General features: G+C 36.4%; 1 long non-coding RNA gene across 1 annotated transcript; it reads right to left on the bottom strand.

Moving 5' to 3' along the window:
- Window positions 1-7,560: 7,560 nt before the first annotated feature.
- LOC126749106 (uncharacterized) lies at window positions 7,561-8,672 on the bottom strand. The gene is made up of 3 exons (XR_007664883.1): window positions 8,597-8,672; window positions 7,795-8,537; window positions 7,561-7,740 (listed from the first exon to the last, which is right to left on the bottom strand). It is a non-coding gene; the product is annotated as an uncharacterized LOC126749106 (long non-coding RNA).
- Between the last annotated feature and the right edge of the window lie 209 nt (window positions 8,673-8,881).

Here is an 8,881-nt window from a genome sequence, read left to right as displayed (position 1 = left end):
TTGAAAAATCTTCTGCCAATTTAATTATAGACCAGTGTAGTAAATGGCAACGTCTTCTTGAAAAAATCAAGATGTGTTTCCCTAGCACGATAATGACCTGGGAAGAACTGATTTAGTGCAGCATCGAATTAACACTGGAGACAATGCTCCGATTAAACAAGCACCTCGAAGAACTTCGATCGCTAAACAAGGAGAATTTTCCTCAATGTTTCAAGAAATGAGGACACAAGGAGTGATAGAACCTTCTCAGAGTCCTTGGACATCTTCAGTTGTGCTAGTGAAGAAAACGGATGGATCCACTAGATTTTGTGTAGACTATCGGCGACTGAATGACATTACCAAGAAAGACAGTTATCCCCTACCAAGAATTGACGACACCCTGGACACGCTATCAGGTTCACAATGGTTCTCAACACTCGATCTAAAGAATGGATACTGGCAGGTAAAGATGCACCCAGAAGATAAGGAAAATACCGCATTCTCGACTGGAACAGGACTTTGGCAGTTTACAGTAATGCCCTTTGGACTCTGCAATGCTCCAACTATCTTTGAGAAACAGTTTTACGTGGAATGACTTGGGAATCATGTTTAGTTTATCTGGATGACGTCATCATACTGGGAAAAACATTTGAAGATCATTTAAAGAATATTCAAAGGGTATTTGTTAAACTGCGAGAGGCCAACCTGAAGCTAAGTCCTAAAAAATTTTGCTTATTTCAAAAAGAAGTTCGATACCTTGGCCATGTAATATCAGAAAAAGGTGTCAAGACTGATCCAGATAAAGTAGAGGCAATCGAAAATTGACCACGACCCACTGACAAACACCAGTTAAGAAGCTTTTTGGGCCTTTGTACCTATTACAGAAGATTTGTAAGAAATTTCGCTAATCTTCAAGCAAGCCTCTACATAAGCTCACGGAGGACAAAATGGTATTTAGTTGGTCAACAGACTGTGAAGAAGCATTTCAACGGTTAAAAAGAGCACTATGCACATCTCCAGTTTTAACATATCCGATTCCCGAACAAACTTTTATTTTGGATACCGCTGCAAGTAATGTTGGAATTGGGGCCGTTCTATCACAAAAATATGAAGATGGCGAGCAAGTGATAGCTTATTTCAGTAAAACATTATCAAAACCAGAAGGAGACTATTTTGTCACCAGACGAGAGCTATTGGCAGTAGTAAAAGCTATTGAACATTTCCATAAATATTTGTATGGTCAACGATTTATTCTTAAAACTGACCATGCTTCGTTGAAATGGCTGTTTCAGTTTAAAAACCCCGAAGGACAAATAGCAAGGTGGCTTCAACGATTACAAGAGTATGACTTTACAATAGAACATAGGAAAGGCGAATATCACCAAAATGCCGATGCTTTATCGAGAAGACCCTGTATTGAAACATGTCAACATTGTTTTAAAAAGAAATCAAAACAGCATCCAGAGATATTTACTTGTAATCGTATTAGCCTTCACAGTTTTAAAGAGTGGGATGTAGCTAGTTTAATCCAAGATCAGTGTGATGACCCAGTATTTGGTCTTATTTACGAACTGAAATCTCGAGAAATTTCAAAACCAGAATGGAAAGATATTTCTGACAAATCTCCAGAACTAAAAGCTTATTGGTGTCAATGGAACTCATTGGTTATAAAAGATGGATTGTTAAAAAGAGTCTGGGAGAGCGTAGATGAAAAAGAAAAGACATCTGACAGTCCTTCCTCGAAAACGGATTCTGGAAGTTCTTGAAGCTGTTCATGGCGGTGTCGGCGGAGGACATTTTGGAGTTAGTAAGTAGTTAGGAACCGATATGCTCTTGTTGCTATGGATTACTTTAGTAAGTGGCCCGAGGTTTATCCGATTCCAAACCAAGAAGCAACGACAGTAGCTGAAGTACTGTTCCAGAACTGGATTTGTCGATTTGGTGTACCCAGAGAGATACATGCAGACCAAGGAAGGAACTTTGAGTCACAAATATTCCAACAAGTATGCCAGTTGCTCGGAATCAATAAGACCCGTACAACCCCACTACACCCTCAGCCTGATGGAATGGTTGAAAGATTTAACCGCACATTTGAAACCTATTTGAGGATGGTGGTAAACTCTAAGCAAACCGACTGGGATACCTGTATACAACCATTTCTATTGGCATATCGTTCTTCTATCCACAAGTCAACTGGAAAAAGCCCGGCAAAAGTTGTCTACGGTAATGAACTTCGTTTACCTTTGGACATTATTACTAGAAGACCCCATAGGTCTGAAACCCTTGAGGAGTACGTCGACCATTTACAAGAGCGTTTACAAATTGTTCATGAACAAGCATGGGATAAACTTCATCTAGAAAGTAACAGAATGTCATAACGTGATTTAAGTTATGACATAAAGGCAAATTCTACCGGTTTTAATCCTGGGGATAAAGTCTGGTTATACAATCCACGAAGGATGAAGGGCAAGTCACCAAAGCTCCAGAAGGATTGGGAAGGTCCATTCAATATGGTCACCAGAATCAACGACGTGGTGTACCGTATCCAGCGACATCCGACAGCGAAGATGAAAATTGTAAACATCGTCCGGCTAGCGCCCTATCATGACTCAGGTGGTCCCATGTTTGATCGGGACGATCAAACTTGAGAGGAGCAGTATTATGAAAATGTAAATACCTTAATTATTCTCCTAGTTTTTGTACAATTTTATTAGTATTCTGTAGTTAAATTTGATTCGTAGGGTTTCTTTAGGGTTCTACTTACGTTTAGTTTATAATTTTTATCTATAGTGTTTAATTTTTGGGTGGTTCATGTTGTTCGAGAGCCCCATTTTGGCCCCAATTTGGGTTGTTTGGGTTATATTATTGTAAATCCCTGTAGTTCTGGTTTTCTAAGATTTGTGTACTTGCTTGCTTTGACTGTCAGTGTTCTCCTGAAATTGTTAGTCTCTTTGGGCAGAAACAATGAGGATGATTCTGATTATTCTGATTATTATTTATTCTTAATATTTGACATGTAAACATTCCCCATGGTAATTTATAAATATACCCGTTGAAAATATTATTTTTTCTTTCTTGAGATTTGCCGCCCCTCAAAATTTTGCCGCCCTGGGCACTTGCCCCGACTGCTTCTAGTGTAAATCCAGGACTGATTATGAGCACTATAAAACTGACGTGATGCCCGATGTGTTTCTCGAATTGAACCAGGTCTTTCAAAATAAATTAACCTAAAAACAACCCAAAACTGACAGATCGGCTGTCACAAAAACCAGTGTTGCCAAATGCAAGTTCTCCGCCTCTAAAAAAAACACCCTATAAATATTAATTTTGGTGCTAGTTCTCTCAATGGCGACATAAACATATTTTAACAGAATTCATACTAAGAACTCACTTTTCAGTTTAATATTTTTGTAAAAATGTTAAGTCATTAAAGTCATCTTTATCTTTAGTCAGATTTTTTGCACGTTTTTTTCAAGGAAAATGAGACTTGAAATCTGTATTTATAGGATTTGCTGTTTTTTCAATTTTTTTATTTGTATTCGAATATAGGGACATAAATGTAGAGAACAAATTACGAGATATTATGTCGCTCATTGGCAACTATAGTGGCACAACTCAAAAAGTGAAATATTTGAGTAAAATGACCTTTTAAATTTCATTGATTTTAATTAGGTATTTATTTGTGTGATACCCAAAGAAATTTGAAGTATAACAGTAATTTCTTATTAAGTTTTTCAATCATAAATTGAAAGAAAATAATGGTATTTGTTGTTTTTATTTTTAAAGGCGACCTTTGTAAAATGTGCCACTGTTGACGAAATTAAAGTTTGCAAATTTTCAACTGAAACAATAATATTGCGGCATATACATGTATGAAGAATAGGCTATTTGAATAAAATAAATAAAACAGCACGATAAGCAAAGCATACCTAGGCTTTATTTATAAAAATATACAAAAAAACTTTTTATTCTCTCCCTATTATAACTAGGCATTTTTATTCGAATGTTAACCCTTCATAAAAGTGACTATGACTCTTATTTATTGCATTTGTTCGTAATAAAAATATGAGATCATCGTATTTTTTTTTGGTGATTGGAATAGCTAAAGTGTAAGCTTGTTTGAATTCAAAGTTTGTCAAACCTACTGAACCGGCCGATTTTCTTGTTCGTTTTTTATTAGTAATTTTGACAACTTTAAATTCATCATCCTTAAAAGAGGTTTCATAATAAAAGCAGTCTAAATTTTCTTTCTCTACCCTAAGTATTGAAAAATCAGAAATTTTAAAGTTCTCTCCCAAAGTGTTTTTATTAAAAGAAGAACAGGTTTGCTGTGTCAGATTTTTTAAATCCAAAAAGTCTGAATGTGCTAATCCAAACACTTTAAATGGGGTTCCTGTCTTTTTAGCTGTTTGTACTAAGCCTACATACTGTGATGGCGTACAAATGGGGCCAGATTTTAGTGCACGTTTTCTATGTTTTTCTATTACCGAGTGAACGTTATCACCTTCATTTTGGGTGTGTCCAGTTACTAGATATTTTTGAGTAATGCATTTTATGTTGTAATTGGCCACAGCATAAAGAAAAGCAGCCATAATAAATAAATTTTTTTGTTGTCCTGCATAGTTATCGGAGTACAAGTTAATTTCCAATTGCTTGCTTTTAGCCATCTCAGCTTTTTCTTTGAGGTACTGTAGTAAACATGTGCCTATCTCAACTGCCCCTCTTTTTCCCTCGGCCTCATGCCACATATAACAATTAACGGATCCTTGTCCTTTTTTTGTTATATCACATACCGTAAAATTATACGTAGATAGTTTCGATCTATAATAAAACGATGATACTTGTCCGTTTGGTGTTGGAAGGGAAGCCTGTAAATCATAACAAGCCACTTGAAATAATGAAGAAATTTTGCCTTTGTCCTTGGTTTTCTCCTCTCTTCTTAAATTTTTTCATCAATGTGACGAGTATAATCTACTTCTAAGGCTTTTTTCTCATCCTCACTGGAGTTTTGGAAGGAAACGCATGTCTGATATTGATCCTTTTTAGGAGAAAAAAAGGCAATGTTAAATTCGTAATTGAAAATATGCGTATACATAGTAAGATTAGCAAAGGGTTTTCCCTTGCCTTCACAATCTAATTTGTAATCCCGATAACATTGAGCTATGGTTTTGCTCCCTTCAATGTAAACCTTTTCAGAATGGGCTCGGGTATAGTGGCTCTCTATAGTGGGTATAAAAGAAATATGGGAGCGCACACTATTTTTAATCTCTGCAGAAACCCCTTTATGATTAGCATGTTTCCCTTTATTATCGTCTCCTAAAGTACCGTTCTTTATTTTAGTCTTTACCGTACGTATGTAGCGGCTAGTAATGCCCAGAGTAGCTATAAAAAACTGCTTGCATACTCTTATTTTAGTATCGTCTTTAAGAAAATAAAATGCGTGGTTGGTCGTCCTGCCATTACCATCATGGGTATACCTATATTTAGGATTAATCTCTTGTATAAGGGTTGATATACAGATCGTGTTTTCGTTCGTTACTTATAGGAAACCGCATAGAGGCGAAATTTTGCTACGTCGCGTGTGTACGAGTGCCTGCGATAGAGCACCGCCCCGGCCGGCCCGAGGACGGGATTAGTAAATATCTGACTTTCGTGAGTGCTGTGTCGTTTGGCGACAAAATGTTCCAAAATATTACGCGAAAATCCAGGCATTTTTAAAATATTTATTCTAATGCGGGTTTTACAGACATGACAATGTGTAAAACCCGCATAGAATTATAATCTTAAAATGTTTAATATGCTGTGTTTTGCATAATGAAAATTAAAGCGTTATTCTAATAAAAAATAAAATATCAACTCTGATAAAAATATAATAAAAAATCAGAAATAAAACTCTAATAAACAAACTTAACAACATATAATTTTTTAAATAAAAAGCTCAAATAAACCGCCTTCTTTCGCTAAACAAAAACTTAACCTATCGTAAAAGCTATTTCGCACCTCCAAAAGAGTTTCAGGTAAAATGGAATTGGCACTTTCGACAATTTTATTTCGCAACTCCTCTAAATTTATTGGCCTACTAAATTCATGCTTGTAAATGGTCTGCTTAAGATAACCACACAGATAAAAGTCATTTGGAGACAAATCTGGAGATCTAGGAGGCCATTTAATATCGCCAGTCCCACTAATAAGGCGGTTAGGAAAAGTATTTGTTAAAAATTCTTTTACCCTCGCCGCGTTATGAGCAGGACAGCCATCTTGCTGAAAATAAACCGGTCCCAGGTCTACATCAGGTAGGATTTGAATGGCAGGAAGAACTTGGTTTTGCAGCAACTCAAGGTACTTTTGGGCGTTTAAAGTGCCATCAATAAAAAATGGCCCTATAACATTGTCGCCCAAAATACCTGCCCAAACATTCAATTTCTGAGGATACTGGGTACGAAACTGAAAACTTCTGTGCTCGTTTTCCTGAGACCAATAACGAACAATGGAAGGATTATGTTTGCCATGTAATGGAAAAGAAGATTCATCAGAAAACAAAATATTTTTTTAAAAATATTCGTTTTCATTTGCCTTTTCCATCATGGTTTCACAAAATTCCATTCTTCGCCACTGGTCTTCAGGAAATATTTCCTGAGTTTTTATTAAATACTTGAAACATTTGTACCCATATTTTTTCCAGATACGAGCAACAGTTTTATTGCTCATTCCCAGTTCCTCTCCAACACTTCTAGTGGACCGTGTCGAATCAAGTTCTAGGGTACTGCAAACCATTTCTTCCCGCCGTTCTATATCCTGGACAACTTCAACAGGTGGTTTTTGACAGAAGGGGTATAAACAGCCATAGTGAAAAAAACACGAAAATAACGCTCAAAAATTATTAATGCAACGCGCAGTAACACAGCAAAGTGAGGTCTGCTGACTCCCGGTTCAAAAAATAAAAACGAAAAATTCCGCCGCCTGCAAGCCGCAAGCAAGCGGTGTTGCCGTTATTTTGGGTAAGACGTAGCTCACGATAACACGATCTGTATATATGCGCTGTTTAACGATATCTTTTATTTCCCAATAGACATTAAATATTGTCATTCTTTCTTCCTCGTTAAACTTGCTGCTGCATTTTTGGGAGCATGTGTCATTACAAGCTGGCTTTATTTGCCTCCTTGGCACCTCTATTTCTTTACCAAGAGTTTTATAAGACTGACCGCTATTTCTTAACCGCTTAGCACACGCTTTTTTCCATTCAGTTGGTTTCGCTTTCCTTTTTCTGGTCTTTTTTATTTCTACTTTAGCAACAACTTGATCTGTATCATCAACATCTTCTTCTGATGAGCCAGAAGATGATGAATCTTCTGATGACGATGAGCTAGAAGATGACGATGAGATAGAAGACGGAGAGGAAGAATCATCCCTATAATCCGGATCCTTAAGTGAACAGTCCGATGATTCTTTAGGATCAGAAGTATAACTGGACTGTGAGAGGATCTCTAATACTTCCCTATTCTGCAGGTGTTCTGAAAAAAATAACAATAGGTATTTACGTCTTTGTAAAAATTTAAAATTTTCATTTTTAATCGCCATCGGGTAAAAAACCTAAACCTTCAGAATTTAAGTGAGTGAGGTCTGTGAAAACTGTATTAGATATTTCCAGCTCCGGTTCTTCACACAGTATTTTTTTTTTTGATGACGATACCTCAATCTGTTCATTTTCGAAGTAATCTATGATCATCGGCTGCTCCGAGGGCTGCTCTAAGGTGTTATTATCTGCAAAATACAAAATTTAGAGTTTAGTAAAATACATCTTACTAGTTATGTTACCCCTAATGTATCCATTAGACTACAGAAAGATTACATACATAGGTGATAAATAAAAAAATAGGCTTAACAATATGAATATTATTACTTGAAGTTTCATTTTAAATCTCATAGTTAATATCGGAATTCACAGCTGAACTTGCATTACACACTTTCCATTGAGAATCGCCTCCATTGTCACTAACTTTCTCCAACCTAAAATTTCATTATTGGAAAATATAAATAAAAAAATAATTTAAAAAAATTTACCTGACTCCTACTAGTGATAACATTTTCTTGCCTCGGGGGCGTTCCAAATTGCTCATATTAAACACTATTGTTTTAGCAGAGACGAAACAACTTACAAAACCAACAGAATTATTTACTTTGTTACATACAGATTTTGCCCTAAGCATGTAACATGGGATTTCATATAAATTCGGGCAAAAGTTTATGGTTTTTGGTATCGGCTTGGAAGGGTGGTGTGATTTACAGTTTTTATAAATGGAATTTGGGGTTTGATAGCAATGCAATTTATTTTTTTTGGCTTTTGGGGTTTGATTATTTTTAGGAATGTATTTACCTACCCTATCCTGTCAGCACACCTCAGTGAAGTTAGTTGTATTATGTTTCCTTAGTCCCTATTCATGTACCTGGTGTTAGGAACTTTCTGACCTTTGATTTATTTGTCAAGAGTTTCTATGAGGCCGGTATATGTCTGGGGTATGGAGGGACTTCTAGAGGGTGCTGTTGTGCCACAGATTGCGCTATGAGTGCAGTAAATAAGACCTTTTAGATGGTGAGCCGTTAGTGTAGGAAAACTTACAAATACTTTCTTCTATAGCGGAATCATGTTGGGCAAGATATCCTAATTGATTTGAAATTGGTCTCCCCAGTTTTGCTTGCTATATTTCCCTTCAATTCTTCAGGTTAAGTTTTGGTAAATAAACATTCCTTGACTTCTGGTTTCTAACCCTGCTAGCCGATTGACAGTAATGACTATTGACACACTTGTTGTTGTGGAGGATTGGCAGCGTTGCTGTTTCCCATTAAAGTTTAGTTTCCATTTGGCGGATGACGGAGCGTCATAAATCAGACAGAGCGACGTAAG

The sequence above is a fragment of the Anthonomus grandis genome, chromosome 22 (genome assembly GCF_022605725.1).
Source record: "Anthonomus grandis grandis chromosome 22, icAntGran1.3, whole genome shotgun sequence".
In the NCBI taxonomy this organism is placed as follows: domain Eukaryota; kingdom Metazoa; phylum Arthropoda; class Insecta; order Coleoptera; family Curculionidae; genus Anthonomus; species Anthonomus grandis.
Note: the sequence above shows the minus strand (reverse complement) of the source record. Positions and strands in the feature narration are given on the sequence as shown.